This window comes from Choloepus didactylus, chromosome 1 (genome assembly GCF_015220235.1).
Source record: "Choloepus didactylus isolate mChoDid1 chromosome 1, mChoDid1.pri, whole genome shotgun sequence".
Lineage (NCBI taxonomy): Eukaryota > Metazoa > Chordata > Mammalia > Pilosa > Megalonychidae > Choloepus > Choloepus didactylus.
The window spans coordinates 37,244,362-37,264,038 of NC_051307.1; the positions used below are offsets into that span (position 1 = coordinate 37,244,362).

Here is a 19,677-nt window from a genome sequence, read left to right on the forward strand (position 1 = left end):
ACAGTCAGCCTCTGCTCCCATCTCCTGACCTGTTTCAGTTTGCTAAAGCTGCCAAAATGCAATATACCAGAAATGGGTTGGCTTTTACAATGGGGATTTATTAGTTTATAAAATTACAGTTCTAAGGCCATGAAAAGGTCCCAGTTAAGGCATCAACAGGATGATACTTTCTCTGAAGAAAGCTGCTGGCATCCGGGGTTCCTCTGTCAGATAGCAAGTCGCATGGCCAGAGTCTGCTGGTCTCTCGCTCCAAGGTTTCATTGCTTTCAGCTCATGTTTCCAGTGGCCTCCTCTCTGAACTTCTGTGGGTCCTCTCTTAGCATCTCTGGGGGCTTTTCTCTCTCTAAGCTGTCTCCAGACTTTTCTGGGTGTTTCTCTCTGAGCTCTTTGGGCTTTTTCTGTCTTTTATCCTCTCACAAAGGACTCCGGTAAAAAGGATTAAGACACACCTTGAACGTGGTGGTTCACATCTCAAACTGAAATAATCTAACTGAAAGGTCCCACCCACAACAGGTCTGCACCCACGGGAATGGATTAAAATACAACATTTTCCTGGGGTACATAACAGCTTCAAACCAGCACATGCCCTAAAACATGATCTGCTTTCTTTCCCTATAATTTTATGTTTTCTAGATGTTTTATATGAACAGAGTCATACAGTATGGAGTCTTGTGTATCTAGCTTCTTTCACTAAGTATTATGTTTTTGAGGCTCATCCTTGTTGCATGAGTCATGAGTTCATTCCTTTTTATGGTTACTACATTATGCTTACCCTTTACCAGTGGATAGATACTTGTGTTGTTTTCAATGTTTGCCTGTTAGATTAATGATGCTACAATCATTTGCATTCAGGTTTTGTGTGGATGTATGTATTCATTTCTCCTGGGTGGATTCCTAGGAGTGCAATTGTTGGGTCAGATAGTAAGTATATAAGTGCACGTTTAACTTTTTAAGAAACTGCCAGACTGTTTTTTCAAAGTGGCTTTACTGTTTTGCATTCCTGTCAGAAATGCATGTAATTTATGAAGGTTTCAGTTTCTGCATATCTTCCCCAAACTTTTATTTTTTTCATTTAAAAAAAAGTATTATTACAGCTCTTCTAGTCTAGTGGGTGTGTAGTGGTATCTCATGTGGTTTTAATTTGCATTTTCTCTGATGGCTAATGATGGTGAGCATCTTTTCATGTGTTCAGTAAACGTTCAGAAATCTTCTCTGGTATATGTCTTCAGTCTTTAGCCAGTTTATAATTGGGCTGTTAATCTTGAATTCTAAGAGTTTTTAGTATATTCTAGATACCACTTCTTCATCATATAAGTGATTTGCAAATATTTTCTCCCACTCTGGGCCTTGTCTTTTATCTTAACGGTGTCTTTTGAATAATTTGATGAAGTGCAACTTTTCAATATTTTTTATGGATTATACTTTTGTTGTCCTATTGAAGTAACTTTTTCCTAAGCCAGGGTTCTAAGATTTTCTACTGTGTCTTCTAGGATTTTATCATTTTAGTTCTTACAGTTCAGATTATGATTCTTTTTTGTTTGTTTTGTTTTTTTGTTTTCTTTTTTTCTATTTTTGTATGTTGGAACTATGATTCTTTTTGAGTGAATACTTTGGATGTTATGAAGACATCAATTCATAGATCACAATTTGTAGCATTCTTAAATATAGTTATGGTTACCTTCTTCTTCTAACTTTATAATAAAAGGAAAGAAATGTGATTGAAAACGTATCAATTACATTCTACTTGATGGTCAGTATTTTGATAAGTATTGTTGACACAGGGCAAGATGGTTTTCCTTGGGTGCAGCGTCAGAGATTGCGGAGCTGGAAATCAAGTAAATTCCCAAGTCCCCTGTACATTCTAATAGGAATATTAATACGGTTGTGAATATGATTCACATGTGAATCACAACCTTCTAGTTATAAATAATTGAGAAAAGTGATTTTCCCCGTGCTTCTCTTAGATTGATCAGAATTTATAGTCAGGGATGAATTTGAGTTCAGGATCTATAATTTGGGGTATGCCACTTAACTGGCCCCGCTCGGTGACTGTTCCCCCTTTATAATATGGGATAATGCTTTCTCAGCTTATTTCACTCAGTTTTGAAGATCAAATGAGGCCACATCTATGAAGGCACTTTGTGATAGTTAAGCATGTAGCTTTGTCCAGTTCATCCTGTCAGACCTGCCCTTTCCCACGACTGTTGGGTCAGTCACTGGAGGGAGTGGCATGGTAGCCTGGAACTGTGTGAATGTGCATCACCTCTTAGGACTGTCCATTTTATACCTGTACCAGGGAGTGGATGGTTTTAGATTGTTGCCCTTTTTGTTCTTTAATTTCTTTTGCTTATTTGAAAGAGTAATCCATGTTTATTTTGAGAAATTATAAAATATAAATCAGCAAAAAGAAAAAGAGATACCTCTAAATCCAGAAATAACTACTGTATTTATTTTTGTATAATTTTAAAGCAAAATTTAATTATACTAAACACGGTGTTCTGTTACCTGTTATCACTTAGTAAATATTCCATTGTGTGGATATATCACAATTCATCAGTACTGATGGGCATTCAAGTTGTTTCCAGTTTTGGGCTATTATAAATAAAGCTGTTACATGACTATTTGTGTTCAAATCTCTGTATGGACATATGGCATTTGATATTTATTAGTGAATTTTGTGCTGGAAAAGTTATATAGGTGGTGTTTTGAAATTGAAAGAGTTTAATATGACAAAACTGTAATTAATATTTTTTTCTATAACGTACTTTTGGAGGATCTAGATTTTATATGTAATTTTTTGATAGAAAATTCTAAGAACTTTGAAATTACCGAAGGTTAATAAGCTCATCCTAGCAACTATCAGCTTTTTTCAGAGTTTGCATTCTTAAAGTATCTTCTTTTATCAAGAAATGTATTGTCTGTAAAGCCAGGATTGCTTGCATTCTTTTAATTAACTAATATTCATAAACAATTCATATTTCCCTATCAAATGACTACTTCTGCATTGAAATTGAACAAAAAAAAGTACTAGGATATGCTTACAGAACTTAATAAAAGACATTCCAGAGTCTGGTTTGGGATGGATGCCAAACAATCTTTTTCCTTTTCTTAAGATGCACACTAGACTGATGGAAGACCAGGGAATCTGAAGACTTCAGATGACATCAGAGATACTTTTCAACAACCTTCTCGATTTCCTTTCTCAGAAAGCAGAGGCTCAAACTTTGGAGACAGACGGTGAGCATATTTTTTCCTGACTGAGTTATGGCTTAATCATTATAATTTAACATCTTTCAGATCATTCTTTCTCATTATAAATTAGCTTGTAATCAGCAGATACATATTTTATGCTTTATCTTTGTTAATTATTTCATTAGGCATTGTGGTAAAGTGAGTAAGATAACAATCCTATGGTTAAGGAAGTTACAGGAAAATAATAAATATCTGAAGAAATGTAATCAAATAGTTGAAAGAGGATAAATGCCATAAAAAAGACACAAAAAATATTCACGAGCTAAGACCTAGATTATTCTGGAAAAAGGAATTAGGAAGCTTGAAAGAAGAAATGATATTTGCATTTATGATACTTAATTTCTTTTTGCCTAAAACCAGGGAATATGGACAGAGTTAATATAAAACCTGAAAGAGCAATCTTGATTTTAGATAAAAAGTCAGTTATAGTTTTGAAGGAAAATAGAAGCATGTTTGGTTATTTGGGTTTATTATAGTATATGCCAGTGGTACTTCCTGAATTATGTAAAATGCTTACCTCTTACAAGGCAAATAGTATATTAACAATTGTGAGAACAGATAAAACAATCTAATTAAATTAACATAAGTAGGTGGGCAGTGAAACAGAAAGAGAGGAATGAGTGGTTAATTCTACTTGGATTAAAACTCCTCTGAGTTTTCTGGTATAGCTACAACCTAAATGAATTTGTCATGTCTTAAGCTTTTGAATCTTATGCTGATTATGTCTGGACAAAAAACAACCCAAGAAAACTGGAAAAAGGCACAGTGGTTGATTATCATGCTTATAATTAATCACTTTCAATTAACTAACTGAAAACTCCAGTCAGAGGAGAGAGACCAGGTACTGCAAACTAAAATTTGCAGTGTTTTAATTGAACATATTTAAAAAAATGGGCTTAGCAACTTTGAGTCAAATTTTTTTTCTCTCTGTAGATATAATATTGTGATTGGTATAGTGATAATTCAAATGCCTTTTTCTTCACTATTATATTCAGGAAACATAGTGTGTTTATTTTAGTCACTCCACTTAAATGCTTATCTTTTCTTATAATTACACCAAGAAAATATTTCAAATATTATATTTGTCAACTAAAAAGATTGTGTAAAATTATTGCTAATTATTTGATTACTAGCCATTCTTCAAGTAATCATATATTATTTGTACCTTAAAATTGGGATTTAAAAACAATCACACTTATTTGTAAGTGCTAAAAGTCTGTCACCCAGGTAGAATTATGTGTTAATGACTGTTTGATAGTCTGAAATCTTCTATATTTAATGAAACATAGTTGATACTGAACCTTGCTTCTCAGCATTTAATGCCGGTAAAATTAAAATTATAACCATACATATTTCTGTAACCCCCGTGGTATAATTAGTTTGCTGTTGTACTTAATTTGTCAGCACTCTTGTTTTACCCTGTAACCAGATTGGTAAGCACTAACCACTTATGACAGTTGGATGAATAAATTGTAGTTAGCCAGCTGGTAAATATAGTTAGCTAATAAGCTGTTTTAGGAACATGATCAAATTTAGATCTTTCTTCCAGATAAATAAAGAGTATCAATAGATTATTTAGAATGTAAATGAACAAATCTGAAACCATATAAAATGTATTATTAGCAGTAATTTTCTGTATCATTCACATATATTCAAAAATGTTTCAAGATTTTAAAAGTGACTATGCAAGTGTGGGTCTTCCAAAATGTGTTTTGATAAACAGTTCTTCTTGAATGGGAGCCCATGCTCAAATAAATTTGATAGATGCTGGGTCAAAGTGTATGATTTCCTTTCAAGAGGCCTTCCATTAAATGTCAGTGGACTAATCTCCAAAAGAAGGATCAGATACCTAATTCAGGAGACTAGTGTTCTGCAGAATACAGTTGAAGATCCTAAATTAATGAGATGTATTTTATTAGGTTTTCCTAGAGTTGCCTGTCATAAAATATTCATGTTACATTTTTTAAGTATAGTAACTTCCTTTTGAATGAAAGCCCAAAGATGGTGTTTAGAAAAAAGAATATGATAATCAAATACTGCAAACCATATAAAGCATGAAGTGCTATAAAGCTTGCTAGTGTCTTAGGCCAGATTTCCATTGCTCACTTGTAAGCTGTCCCTTTTGAAAGAAATGCAGTCATCCCATGTAGTACTAACACAATAAATTCGCCCTTTATTGTATTTTATAGGACACCATATATTTTTGGGGCTCTGTTCATTCTCAGTGTGTAACATTTATTAGCTAATTTTGATGAAAATTGATTAAAAAATGAGTATCTTGGATAGAATTAGATAATTATAGATCAATTTAGCTTAAATATATATTCATTTTTCCACTAAGTGAAAATTTTATTATTGTTATTATGATTTTTCACTGATAAGAGTTTGATTAAATTGTCAGTGACTACTTCAGCAGATGTCTTAAGTATTAAAACTTTTATGTCAGATAAATAGATACAGAGAAGTATCTGTATAAAGAGGTGAAATGATTCAGCTGGTTCAGACAGGTTAGGTTACCCTGTTGGTCGAGTGAAGCTATGTAGAATGCCTTCCTCAAACTTTATTAAAGACTCCTCAAAGTAATGTTTTTACTTTAAGAAATAAAACTTTGTCAGAAAGCCTTTCAATTTCTACCCAAAGTTTTCAGTGGGAACATGGTGTTAGTGAGACCAAGATCAATCCATGTATCTGGATTAGTCATCTTAGTTGGGGTTAATTGCTGTAAACTAACTTGGCTGTCTTACTGATATTTCCTGGGCTTCATGGACAACCTCACGAGAAAATCTGGGTGCTCAGCTCAAGTGAAGCATCATTAATTCCCAACATTGCTTCCGCACACTATTTCCTTTCCCACAGACAGTATCTTAGTTCAGAGCCTTGTTATTTCTCACCTAGAGCTCTTTTGCTACTGACCACTTTACTGGTGTCCCTGCCCCAGTTTTTGACACAGCCACCAGGTCTTCCTTTTAAAACTCCAATTTGCTTGTGTTACTTCTCTGATAAAAAGTAATTCAGGGATTCCAGTAGCATAATGACCATAGAAAAGTAAGTTCCTCATCAATTCTAACTTAACCTTTACAATGTAAAACATTAATATAATTAAAATTTCTTCTGAATTTGATGTCTCTAAATAATTTATTTCACTTAAGTCTTTTACTTAATACTTTAATTGATGTATTTATATCATTTTGGAAGGAAAATCCCCACTATACCAAGTCTTTATTAATTCAGTTTTTTTTTCTCTCTCTCTTAGAAGGTTTTGAATGAAAAAAGTTAAACGATTTAAATAGGTGTTGCTCAAAATGCCAGTTCACTTTGTCTTTTTATGCTGACCCTGGCCGTTTTCACCTGAGTTAACTCTGGTGAACTTGATATTCTTCTTGATTCTCTGCTGTATTTGCCCTTAAAGTGTGGTTTGTGGTTTGCACATCTGAAATGGGTGTGATTCTTGCAATAGGGCTTATTATGCATTTTGTTTCTATAAGTAGGATTTCCCCATTCTGAATTATTGATATACTACTAATGTCCAAATCCTGTTTTTTTTTTTTTTTTTTTTTGAGTTTGCTTATATAAAGATTCTACAAGCTGTAAAGCTTCTAGCTTGACACTTCCTCTCTGCATTTGCCTCCTTCCCTGTATTCCCCCCATACCCCAGTCTCTTCCCTTCCTTCTCTCCCACTCCTCCCCCACTGCCCGTCTTTTAGCCTGTCCTGGAAGTTAGAGCTTCTGAAAATATCTGTGATGAAGGACTGCTTTTTGTTTGTTTGCTTTCATTTCATTTTAATTTTTAGTAAATTATTTTTACTGTATTTTTAAAAAGATCTATGACAGATTGGAGATTAAGAAAAAGGACATACAAAGTAGAAGTCTGAGTCTCTCATCATTAGATTTAACAGGCATCAAATGACCTTGTGAAATTCTTTAAGAGTTTCTAATTACTCGCAGTTCTCTTCTTTGAGTAGATTTCTAGTTGTCATGCTTCCTTGCTTTGGTTGGTGTTCACCCCACTGCCTAGAGAATGCTTTTAGCTTCTTTTCCTATTAGCAGTGCCTTGATCATATGAAAGTGTCAGTGTATTTGGAACCTCTGTAGAAAGCTAAGAATAAGAAGTGTTCCTGCTTTCTCATCCTGCCTTCTTCCATGCTTTTTCCACTTTGTTCATGTTTTCTCTTATAGTAGTATCTCATTATTTTGCTGGTTGTATTTTTTCTGATAAGATTGTGAGCCCCCTAAAGGCTAGTCTATGGCTAATTATCCTCCTATCGTTAATCAACACACAGCTGTTCCTTTATAAATATATGTGGATTTGTTACCACTTGTAACATAAATTCAGAATAATAATGATGCAAAGATGGGAGATATTTCACATCCTCTTTAGTCTATTAATCTACTTTTATAAAAGGTCATTCTTTATTTTCCCCATCTGGCCTTGGAGATATTTCTGCACAGAGAACAGTATTTTTCTGGCATAGTTATAGTATAAACTCTTGAAAATTAGAAAGTAGAGATTTTGTTTGGAGATAAAAACCAAGATTGTACTTCTTAATTTCTGATTCAATAGAACAGCAGTAGTTCTCAAACTTCTTTAGTCCCAGGAAGCTCTTAAATTATTGAAGACCCAAAAGAGCTTTGTTAATGGTGTCAAAAATAAGTTGATATTATTTACCATAATAGAAATTTAAACCAAGAAAAATTTAAAACACAAGAATACACAAAGACTATTAGGGCACTGCAAATTAAAACAATATTGAGATATCACTACATTCCTTTTAAAACTGAGGAAAAAAAAAAAAAACGAACGATGTTGAAAACACCAAATATGCTGGTAAGGATGTGGAGCAACAGGAACTCTCATTGCTGATGTGAATGCAAAATGGCATAGCCACTTCGGAAGAGAATTTGGCAGTCTGTTAAAAAGTTTAACATAAGCTTACCATATGATCTAGCAATCGCATGCCTAGGTATTTACCCAAATGAGTTAAAAATGTATGTCCACAGAAAAACCTGCACATAAATGTCTATAGCAGCTTTTTTCGTAATTGCTAAAGATCAGATGCAACCAAGATGTCCTTCAGTAGGTGAATTGATAAACAAACTGATATAGCCATATGATGGGATATCATTCAGTGATAAAAAGAAATGAGCTATCAAGCCATAAAAATATATATATGGCTAAGTGACAGGTATACGGAAAAGGCTACATACTGTATGTTTCCAACTAAATGACATTTTGGAAAAGGCAAAACTATGGAAACAGAATATATTCAGTAGTTGCCAGAGGTGCAGGGGGACAAGGGAGAGATGACTAGGTGGAACACAGGACATTTTTAGGGCAGTGAAACTATTCTGTGTGATACTGTAATGGTAGCTATATTACATTATGCAGTTGTAAAAACCCACAGAACTGTATAACACAGAGAGTAAACCCTATTGTTAACTATGGACTTGAGTTAATAATTATGTATCAGTTTGGTTCATCAGTTATAAGAAATGTTCCATACTAATGCAAGATGTTAATAATAGGGAAAACCATTTGTGAGGCTGGGAGAGGTGGTGCATGGGAGCTCTGTACTTTCTACAATGTTTCTATAAACCTAAAACTGCTCTAAAAATAAAATCTATTTAAAAAAAATACACATGGGCACATTACACTAGCCAACAACACAACAGCACACATGTATCCTCTGGACAGCTCCACTGTACTCTCATGAGAGAAAAAGCTGAGAAAGAAGACAGCAGTTTAGTATGATGAAAATAGTTTTGACCTTGTTCTCTCCCTATATGGTTTGCGGGAACCCTGAGGGTCCCCAGACCACATTCTGAGAACCTCACCTTTAAAGAAATTCACTTGTGTAATTTGGCAACAGAAAATTCTGTGTTTTTATCTCAGTAATACTATAACCTAGCAGATTAGTAAGCATTTTTTAAAATATCTGCAAGGATAATCATATTACCCAGCCTTCTATTAAAGTCTAGACATAAAGTGTGCTGGAACCTGTTACCAGCATTGATTTGGCAGCTAGAAGACAGAGACGCTTACCAAAGGAGAAGTTATTTTATTTGTGGATACTCAGTAAGGTCATTCCTAGTTGTGCCTTGTCAGTACCCTGACTTTCAAGTTCTAGCCCTTTATGGCTTGTAAACCTCCAGGTACTTCTTATATAGTGAGTCTCTTTAGAGAATTTGGAGGTATGGCTATTTTCTTAATAATTTCACAGAGTAAAGTTTACTTCTTGGGGACTGTGGAGCCTTCCCTTCAAAATCTCCTGTCTCTCTTTTGTTTGACCTTCCCCTCCTCTTGCCTCAACCTGATCCTTGATGCTGGCTCTCCTTTTCTATGAGTTCAGCCTGCTCTCTGGCAGATATTTACTTGGCCCTAGTTAACTCCTGTTCTTTTTCATTCCCTACCCTCTTACCTTGGCTGATACTCTGTTAAATTCTTTCTGAGGTCTTAGCAGGACAACCAGTCTCTAGAGTATTTGACGACTCTGTTCAAATTACATGGGTACTGGGTCTTCCCTGCAAGTCCTGGGAGAATGCACTGTATATCCCTCAGCTGGATGGTATTATCAAGATGGTTGCTACTTCAGATGCTTAAAACTTACTGACAGCTCAGTATTATTTTTACTTATAGTCTTTTTGTTGTGTGATGGTATCAGAGTGTGAGCTTGAATTTGGGACTTAATATCATTATAAGTGATAATCTTGAAACACAAAGCTGATTGAATGTTGGGCAGTTTTAAATTTTTAATTCCATGTCCCAAACATAGCAGGCACTCAGTAAATGTTTGCCGAGTTAATTTTTTTCTCATTACTGTTGATGGAACTCTTAGCGCCAACAAACCACGTTATGATTTGAAGGGAAATATGCCCTCACACTGTTCTGAAAAGATACTTGTTGCTATCTTAATAAGCAAAACCTTTCCTTCATACTTAATAAATATTGCTATATGAAATGTAAAACATTTCCTTTTTAAAATACCTCTTTTTAAAATACCTCTACAATAATTGTTAGTTTTCTTGAAACTTTGTACAAATCATGTCAAGTGTTATACAAATGTAGGCTTGAGATACAGTAATTATTTTCCTTTCATCTTTTAAGTTGCTGTTAACCTGCTGTTTTATTATGTATGTTATACAAATTGCTTTCTGAATATTCAAACCAGCCTTCATTGTTTTTCAGAGCTCTCTTTTTCTACAGCCCTCCTGCCCCTGCCTTATTTTGACCAACATTTCTTCCCTGCACTGTTGTACAATCTTTTCTTCCCTCCAAGCCATCAACAACTCTACGATTTTTGTTTTTGTTTTTAACATGCATTTAATCATGCCATTGCCTGTAAACCTTCCACTGCCCACCAGATAAAGGCCAGTTCCTTGGCATGGCCTTGATTCAATGTCCTTGGTCCCCATTGCCTTTCTAGCCTAAACTTCAGTCCCAGTGGACCACACTCCTTTCTGTAACACATGCATTTCTTTCCTGCCTTTGAGTGCTGTTTTCTGTAGCCTAGAATGTGCTGTCAGTCTCTTTTGCCTAGCAAGTCATTACTCATTTTTTAAACCAGCACTGACCACCTGAACTAAAATCCTAGTTTCAGTGTTCCTAGAGCACTTTTTACACAATTCAGTCATAGCATTCAGCACAATGTATATTCTGTCTCCTTTTGCATGGTGACTAAGGAAGAAATTCACGAGTACTGTTCACTGTTCACTGTTATTAGCTATTATTCTACACTTTTCCTTTCCTGTTTAGGAAAGCACATCTGAATTCAAGTGAGTGGAAGCATAGTTCTTACCCAGCATAATCTTGCATTTATTTAATGTTTTTTTTAAAAAAGAGAATAGTTTGGAACCTGTTAGATCATAGTGAATTCTGTACCTTACACTAAATACTCATTGCAGGTAATCATGACACTTTATGATAGTGACAAACTAACATGTCATAGATGGAGATACACTAATATTACGTTACTGCATTTTCAGTATTACAGCTCTTTGCTCCACTAGGCTGTTTCTTGAGAGCCAGGACTTTTTATTCATATATATTTTTTTTCTTTTAGCCTCAGCACTTAGCTTGTGGTAGCTATTCTTAAATACATATTGACTGAGTAAATGATATTTAAAAACCCAAGTTCTGGTTAAGTTAGGTAATTTGTACGCTTCACTTGTGATACTGGTTCCTTCCTCCTTCAGTTAACTTTTGAAAGTTCATTTTGGGATCTTAGCTTGCCACAAAGAAACTTGAAACATAGGACATGATCACTAATTCTTTATCATTTATATATTATTTTCTGGTAAATCAATTAAAAATTAGTCTCATTAAAAACTGAATATAAACCAGAATTGATTTTTAAAAGATGCAAACTTAGTTTAGGTTCTTCTCTGACCTTGCTATTTATAAAACCTGATTATCACATATACACCTGGGGACAGTTATTGTTAAAGAGAGTCAGCTTGGTGGATGCCAATACCTATCGTATCATTCATTACTTTTATACATTATTTGGACACGATTTTTGTTACAATAATTTGTAGAAGGAGAGCAGATATTATCATCTCATTTCACAGATAAGAAAACATAATTCATGAAGGTTAGTGACCAGTAATGGTGTATCTTCCATTGCTCTATTTTGTGAGTACAATTCATTTACAGTTAGGACAAATTAATTCCTCATTACCAGGATATGGGGGCTATTACTTCTGCAACTGGGATTTAAAGACCCATGCTAATTAACACCTCTTCTTACACTTAATTTTTTGTTTGCTTGTTCTGAGTAATTATTTTAAAATTTGCCTGCTATGGCTACTGAATTATATTTTTAGGGCGTTGTGAGGGTTGATCCTTCAAATACCCTCTGCTGGTGTTAAAAGGTTCTCTTTTTTGGCCTGTGCATTAGAAATGCTAAGACACAATAACAGAATGCCATGCTGATTTCTTATAACAAGACTAAGATTGCTCTATTTTGTATTTACCTAAGTTCACTTTCACTAGTCTGATGATTTCCCCTCTCCCCCCCAACAGTGTATCCATTATGTTTAGGATTAAGGAATTTAGTAAACTTATGATGCAATTTTCCTTTACCTGTTGTAATTTTTAGTAAGCTATATGCAGTATACATGAAGTTTATGACTTAAATTTAACCAGTGTCCCAACCCAGCACTTGAAGGGCTTGGGTCAGCACAGCCCTAAGACCAAAGAACATGCCAGGCAAGGAGTCTGACTTAGGTTTATTAGGACTTACGAACAGGAGAAGATTCTTCGTAGTGGCGGCTGACCAGAAAATGGAAGTTAGTGCTCCGCAAGGGTGGGGAGTGCAAAGGACAGTTTATAAGGGTTTAGGACAAAGACATTCCATAGGGTATAAGAACAGAGTTTCACTAGAGTCTAATGACACAGGGTTCTGGAGGTTTGTTATCAACAGTGATCAGGGGAGGAGAGTTTTAATGCTTTAACAATACCATCTCTACATACTTTATTCCCTGAGGATGTGTGACAACCTTCAACTTCTGTCCTGGTCATGCAGGCTGTTATGTGCTGTGTGGTCTCATTCTCCATTAGGGAGGGGAAACGCAGACTCTGGGTCCCAACAACCAGCTAAAAGCTTTTCTTTTTTTTAATTAAAAGTTCTGTTGTGTAGATTAATATTGATGGATATATTCCCTTAGTCTTAAAACTATCACTATGCTACAAATCTAAAAAATACAAATAAAGCTTTAAGTTTTACATTCAGTACACTAAAATATGGTCAAAAAAAATTTCTCCCAAAATTCTTTAAAAAGTGCGATGGGAGGTTTGTCCAGTTTTAAGAACTAATAGCTGTTCCATCCTTTGAGGCTTGCTTACATAATGTCTTATGAAAGAATGCTTCTAGGTAAACCATCTCTCCAGAATGCTTGTAATTTGTTCTCTTCTGCTTGAAAAGGGTTAAGAGGAGACAACATCCTGTCAAAGACCTTGTTTTTAATTTTGCTTCTCACACTGGCACAGATCCTGCTAAGAGCAGCCCAGATTAGTTCTGAAAACCTTTGAAGAGATTTAAGATGTCCTTCAGCCAGTTTGAAGGTTTTTGTCTTGCAAATCCAGTACAAGGGCGCCTGCAGGCATCTCGACCCTTGCTGTGCTGCTGATGCAGCTCAAGGTCACACTAACCCGCCCTGTGACATTCAACAACAAAAAATTATGCGGTGAAACTGCTTCAGCGTTCAGCCAACCAACAATTTCCTTTAGTGAGGAACTGAGGAAGAAGTCTCTTTTTTTCTCTCTCTTTTTCTTTTTTGGGGTCTCCGTGAATTTTTGCTGTAGGAAATAATCCTGGATGTCTGGTGTGTGTGATGACAAGGTCATTTCTTAATTAGAACACATGTAAAGAACAAGGCTAAATGGCTTCAAAACAGCTTTGTAGTTGATGGAGAGGATTTAAATTATTTAAAGGGATAGTCACCCAAGTATGATGGAAGCTGAATTCTAAAGGAATTAACTCCTTTGTGGCTGTCTACTTGCCATTCCTCCAAGAATTCTGTATGTTTAATTTCAGAGGGATACCTTCTAAACTTAAGAAAATTTTTAAATGCCATTTTTAAAAGGATGAAATATAATTTGTACCCTAAATTCTCAGGTAAACTTTTAATAGAGAAATTTTCTCCCTATCACACTTGGCTCCTGAAAATTTTATCAGATGGCTTGACTGAGGAAGTAGGAATTATAACTTTTCCCCCTGACAACTGTGATTTATTTATATTGTGTTGGGATGAGGTGAATAAACAGTTTCTTTATTGCCTCACCTTCTTGCCTTCACTTACTCTTTTGTGATTTAGAATTCTATTTAAACAGTTTACTCCTGCTTCTTTAGAAATTATAGCACATATTATTAAGGTTTCTGATCTTTAAAGAATCGGTGTAGGAGACACATGCTTATTTCTCTAAGAAAAAAAGTAATTTTACTTTGGAATGGACTTCCACAAAGTTGTTTCAGAACACACGTGACTTTTTTTTTAAGGCACAATGAAGCCATGTCTGTAAACACCATATCGGATTCCCTCTCCTTTGTGGGGCTTGTTTCTCCATTTTGTTTCTCCTTTGTTGCCTGCCAGTGCTAAAACGAACCAAATATGTGAATTGGCTACAATCCAAGTGAATTGGCATTCTATGCTTGAGACTTAATGCATATCACCTCTGTAATATAAAATTACTTGAGTAATTTTATGGTTGGTATTTTCTTTATATATATCATATACAGAAGTATGAATTGCAGTTATTTCTTTATTCACAGAATTACATCAGGCAGAGAAATTTAACTTCAACATTATGGTATTAGCATAACAATTTTCTCTGAATTCATATCCATTTGTTATCTCAAAGAGATACTTAACTGTAAATGTGACTGAAGTAAAATCAGGACAAGTGCTTTATGAAAATGGACAGTATTTTAAGTATTATTATTATTTGAACTGATATTTTGGGTTTTATTGGTCACACATAAAATTTAAGTTTGAGGGGTAACATAATGGATTGTGTAAGATGAACAGTTTAGAGGTAACTAAACAACTTATTCTATGAAGGATTTTCCTCTTGTGAAGAAGCAATTTATTTGGGTCCAGGAAAAAAAAGACTGTATGTATATATTAAGATACAATACTTTTCAGGTACTGATATTTTAAAGGATTTCAAGTTTGCAAAATGGTAATGTTGGTGGGGAAATACGCAAGAATATGGTTAGTGTGAGCCTGTGCATCCCTGACCTTGCCTGGAGTCTGGTATGCCCTTAATGTCGTGTATGACCCAAGCTCACCTGCTAGTAATTTCTAATTTACTGTCCTAATTCATCGATTTGTTATCACTAATTGTTTTTCATTTACTTCTGTGGAGTTTCCAGTACCTAAAGGGTTGAAAGGTTGCTGTAATTGGCACCCGCAGCTGCTCTTTCTTTTGACAGGGGATAATTTTGCAGCCTATGCTTTGTATGACAGCTGCCTAATTGGGCATTCTCCCCTTGTAGCAAGCCTGCCTCCTCCAGCCTCCCTGCTGACAAATGGTGGTGGATTATAGATGAGGACACGCTGACCCATTCGACCTTGCTGAGACAGCGGGGAGGGGCCTCCTGCTACTTGAGGAAGCTTTAGGTCATTTAAAGGACAAGGTCATGAGCCAGGTGGAAAAATGACATGATATCACATGACAGTAGCTTGATGACATGGTCACTGTGTCAAGGACAAATTCATCAGTATCGATTAAACATTATTGCAATACTTCATTGAAGTCCCTAGTATTTTCCTTATTATTCCTGCTTTGCTTTTCTTTCCTTCTCTTTCTTTCTTTTTTTTTTTTTTATAAGAGAAAGGAAGAGTACACAGTCAGACACGTTTATTTTAGGAGTGTAAAACCAATTGTTTACATGAAAATAGGGCCAATTTAAGAATCATCCTAATAACTTTCTTCAGTTATTTATAGTATTTTGTTCTTAGTTATTGCTTTAGTTTGTATATTCCTTGACTATCAGTACTTTATAAGAGTTATTTGAAAATTAAGGCAGGCAAATTAAAATGAGGTAATGTGTGTTAAAAAATATTTAACAACTGCTGTCCTCACCCTATGAATGATTTTCATACCTTTTCATATTTTGAATAAAAGAAAACTAAGGCAGATGAACAAGCCTAATTGAAGAGAGCTTTGGTACTCTAGATTTAGGATATCAAAATATACCACCATGCTGCCATAATTATAAAATGTTAAAAAAAAATTGAAATCATTTTGACACCTGAAAATATTTTTAAAATAGCTTGGGATTGTACTTTACTGTAGAAACTTCAAGAGAAATAAAAATCTGTTGGGCATCTTTTCAGTATTGGTTAATACACGTTTTTCTTAGGGAAGTGTACTTGAGCTATTACCAGACATTTTTAAGTGCAAAATCTTAGGAATCCTTGCTGAGTCTGTTAACCCTATGTTAATACTTGAAAGTGTAAGTCCACATAAACTCTACTGGGTAGATCAATTTAGAAAATATACCTTTTTTAAAAAAAGTGAACAGTTTAACGCAAAGAATACTGATCATAATTCTCATTCATGGAGAAACATAATCATTGGATGCTGTTAGATCCAAGGCTTCAGTTCAGTAGGCGGTGATTTTATGCCCCTGAGGTAAAAAACAGCAGTGGTAAAGTGTGATGCGTTAGTTCACCAAAGAAGACACATCTATATTTTCATGGTAGGTGTGTGTGTGTGTGTGTGTGTGTGTGTTTAATTTTGACTGTGCTGTGCATGTGTTTAGCTGTTCTTCAACCCTGACTCAAGCTTGGTGGAGGTTTAAGTCTTGTGCCCTTGTACACATATACTTGATTAGTAGTTGTGGTTATCTCAGCAGAAGACATACCCCCTCCTCCTTGTATTGGTCGGGACCCAGGCATTGGGGTGTCAAGGCAAAGGAGAAAGAAAAGAGATTTTACATTAGTATTCTATGAAAGCCTTACTGTCTGCAGAACAAATTGATTGCTCCGGTGTACCTGTGCTTGGCCCCACTGCTGTGAAAGAAAGGTAGGGTTGTAATCCGTTTTATTGTATTACATATTGTGACACTCCAGGAATATTTAACATGCACCTCTCTCCATGCATGTGCTATAAGTCTGAGTAAAGAAAAAGGAACTAAATGAATGGAAAGCATGTGAGAGCAGAAGGCTGTGGCTTTGTTTACTTCAGTCCATTCTAATAAGATGATTTTGCTGCAGGTATCACTGGGAACATAACCTGACTGATAACGAAACCCTATAAAGTGTTCTGAGGCACAGATATGCTTCACTGCTTGAAACGTACCAGGCAGATACGAAATTCAAGCTATTATTGTAAGATTTTAACCACAAGATGAATGGGAAAAGTCATGGAAGTGGTCGTGGACATAATTAGTTTAGGAAATGGTTTTTAAATATTTTCCAGTACATCATTATATTGTTAAAGGTCCTATATAATGTGGTACAGAGAGAGGCAAGAGATTTTCATTTAAAAAATGAAAAGTAGCCACTAGACTACCTTAAACTATACTAAGGAAATTAAGAAATATGTTAGTTTACTTTATTCTTTTATTTCATTTGTGTAAGCATTGCACTGTTAATTCACTTGTGAGAAAGAAAATTGCAACAGTTCTCTTCAATTTTTTTTATTCTATGAATGTTTTTCAGATGGAGGCTTGTAGTATTCAATTTGAGATTGTTTAATATGAATTAAATAATTGTTTTATATTTTAAGAAATGATTGAAATATCTGTGACTAGAGTTTGACACCTTGCCATTAACTGGCACACGGTTTTGAAATGTGTTTGTAGCTGTACTACATATAAATCTGTGCTGTGAGAGGATAGATGAAATTCCTCTTGTCCAAGTCTTTAGCCACAAGTGAACTGCAGGTGCCCTTTGCCTCCTCTGTCCCCATCCTGATCCTTTGATTATAATCTGAGCCCTTGGTTTAAGAGAGAGAGGAAGCAAAATAACTTGTACTAATATACTGATGGAATTAAAATTGTTTTCCATTGTTTATTTTTATATTCTTGAAATTAGTTTGTAACTTCACATTTTTGAGATCATTTCACTTCCATTAAAGGTGTAAATAAGTGTTCTGAATATACTGATTATCCATTGTAAAAACATCCTGACAGACAAGATCAGTGTCACAAGAGACCTTGAATGATATGAGGCTAGACTTGCTTGTAGATCTTCATAGAAAATGGGTGAGTGAAGAAATATTTTTAAGCATTTGCAAATAGCAAATATTAATATCCCAAACCCTGACATAATATACTGATTAAAATTAACTATTTGAAATCCTGTTTTCAATACAGAGGGAATGTTTTCAAAGAACTTCTGAACTCAGTGGCAAAATTGAGACTTAAATGTGTTTTCAGTGGAATATAAGCCACCAAAATTATTAGTACTGTTTTCTTATATGCCTAGTTTTGTGTTGCTGTTTTTTTCTTATTGAAAAAAAGTGTATCAGAAAATATACAGGAAAAATAAACCATAGAATTAAGAATCAGAACCTTCTATTTTCCAGAATAAAACATGTTCTAGTTGTAATTTTAGCTTTTAATTTTAATGATCTTACAACTTTTGAAAATTTTGGCTTTTCTGCCCTTTCAAAATAAATGCATAACATGCGTATATTTAATATCTAGCAGAGCCAGAAAGGAAAAGTAAAGGGGAGAATAACTAATAGAGGAATACTGATATTTATGTTTCTTCTCTATCTTTTTGGTGGATTGTGAGATTGTTTCTTTCAGAGAAGGATTGTCTTTTTTATAATAATATCACTAATGCTTAGTGCTGTACCTGGCACATACTAACTACTCATTAAATATTTGTTGAACAAATTAACGAAGAATGTTCAACCAATTCCCCCTCCCCATTTTCTTCCCCACGCATTTTCTCGTTGCTCTCTTTTCTGTTTACGGTATCAGTTTGTGCTGTGCACCTGGTAGAGTTTTCAGCACCAGCTTCTTTTCAGAAAGTATTCTAAGTTGAAGGAACAGAAATTCAGTATTTTTGAACCAACTGAGGAACAGTGTTTCCAGAATTGTTTTCCAGAGTAGTTTAAGTGACTGACTACCCCTAAAATTGTTCTGCCTCCCAAAATGCTGAGACAAGTTTGTCTTCAACTCTCATTGCCTCCATTCTTTTCCCTCAGGTGCTGATCTACTGTGATGTTGAATTTTTTAAAGTTATAAAAATGTATTTCATATAATTTCCTTTTGTGAATTTAGAGACGTTATGTTTTTTTAACCAATATCAACAAATTATTTTGAACATCCAATAAAACTGCATGTTAACTTAATCAGGGAGATCTAGGCACATTAGATCTATGGAGAAAACAAATTTGCCTGTCATTATGACAGTTGAGGCCATGAAATGAAAGTCAGTCATTAGGACAACTTTGAGGGTGGCAGTTCTCTAAGTTCAGTTAATGAACAGACCTTTTTATTGTTTGAGACTTGGACCAAAGTTTTTAGGCAGTAGGAAACTAAGAAATCACTTAAAGAGTCCATTTAACTGATGTGAAAACTTGGCTTTTGAAAGGTTGCTGCTTGCCACTTTATAAAACTGCTTAGTAGCTGAGCAAGGGCTGAAATATAAATCTCTTAACTTTTAAAAAAATTATTGTTCTTTCACATATCAACTATTTGTACAGTTTTATGCTTCTAAGATAGCATTGGTTATGTTGATATTAACCAAACCTTTCTCATACCTGTAGCCACCATAAAATTTAATTATAATCAAATGAAATGTAAGTGAAAGCAACCTGACATTATATATACATAATGTATATACGTATTTATTGTATATATGCTGTTGTTTGTTTTCTATGGACATGGACCCAGTGTACTTTTATGTCCAGAAAGGGCAACAGAATATTAGATATCACCAAGAAAGGTATTAGAAACCGAGGAG

General features: G+C 34.7%; 1 protein-coding gene across 7 annotated transcripts in view; it reads left to right on the forward strand.

The window, feature by feature from the left end:
• NRIP1 (nuclear receptor interacting protein 1) overlaps nt 1–19,677 on the forward strand; it is a 116,880-nt gene that overhangs the window by 60,952 nt on the left and 36,251 nt on the right. For all 7 annotated transcript variants that reach the window (XM_037833465.1, XM_037833489.1, XM_037833445.1 and 4 more), the window contains one exon: nt 3,114–3,237. The gene's annotated coding sequence lies outside the window, so the exon portion shown is untranslated. The remainder of the gene's footprint in view (nt 1–3,113; nt 3,238–19,677) is intronic.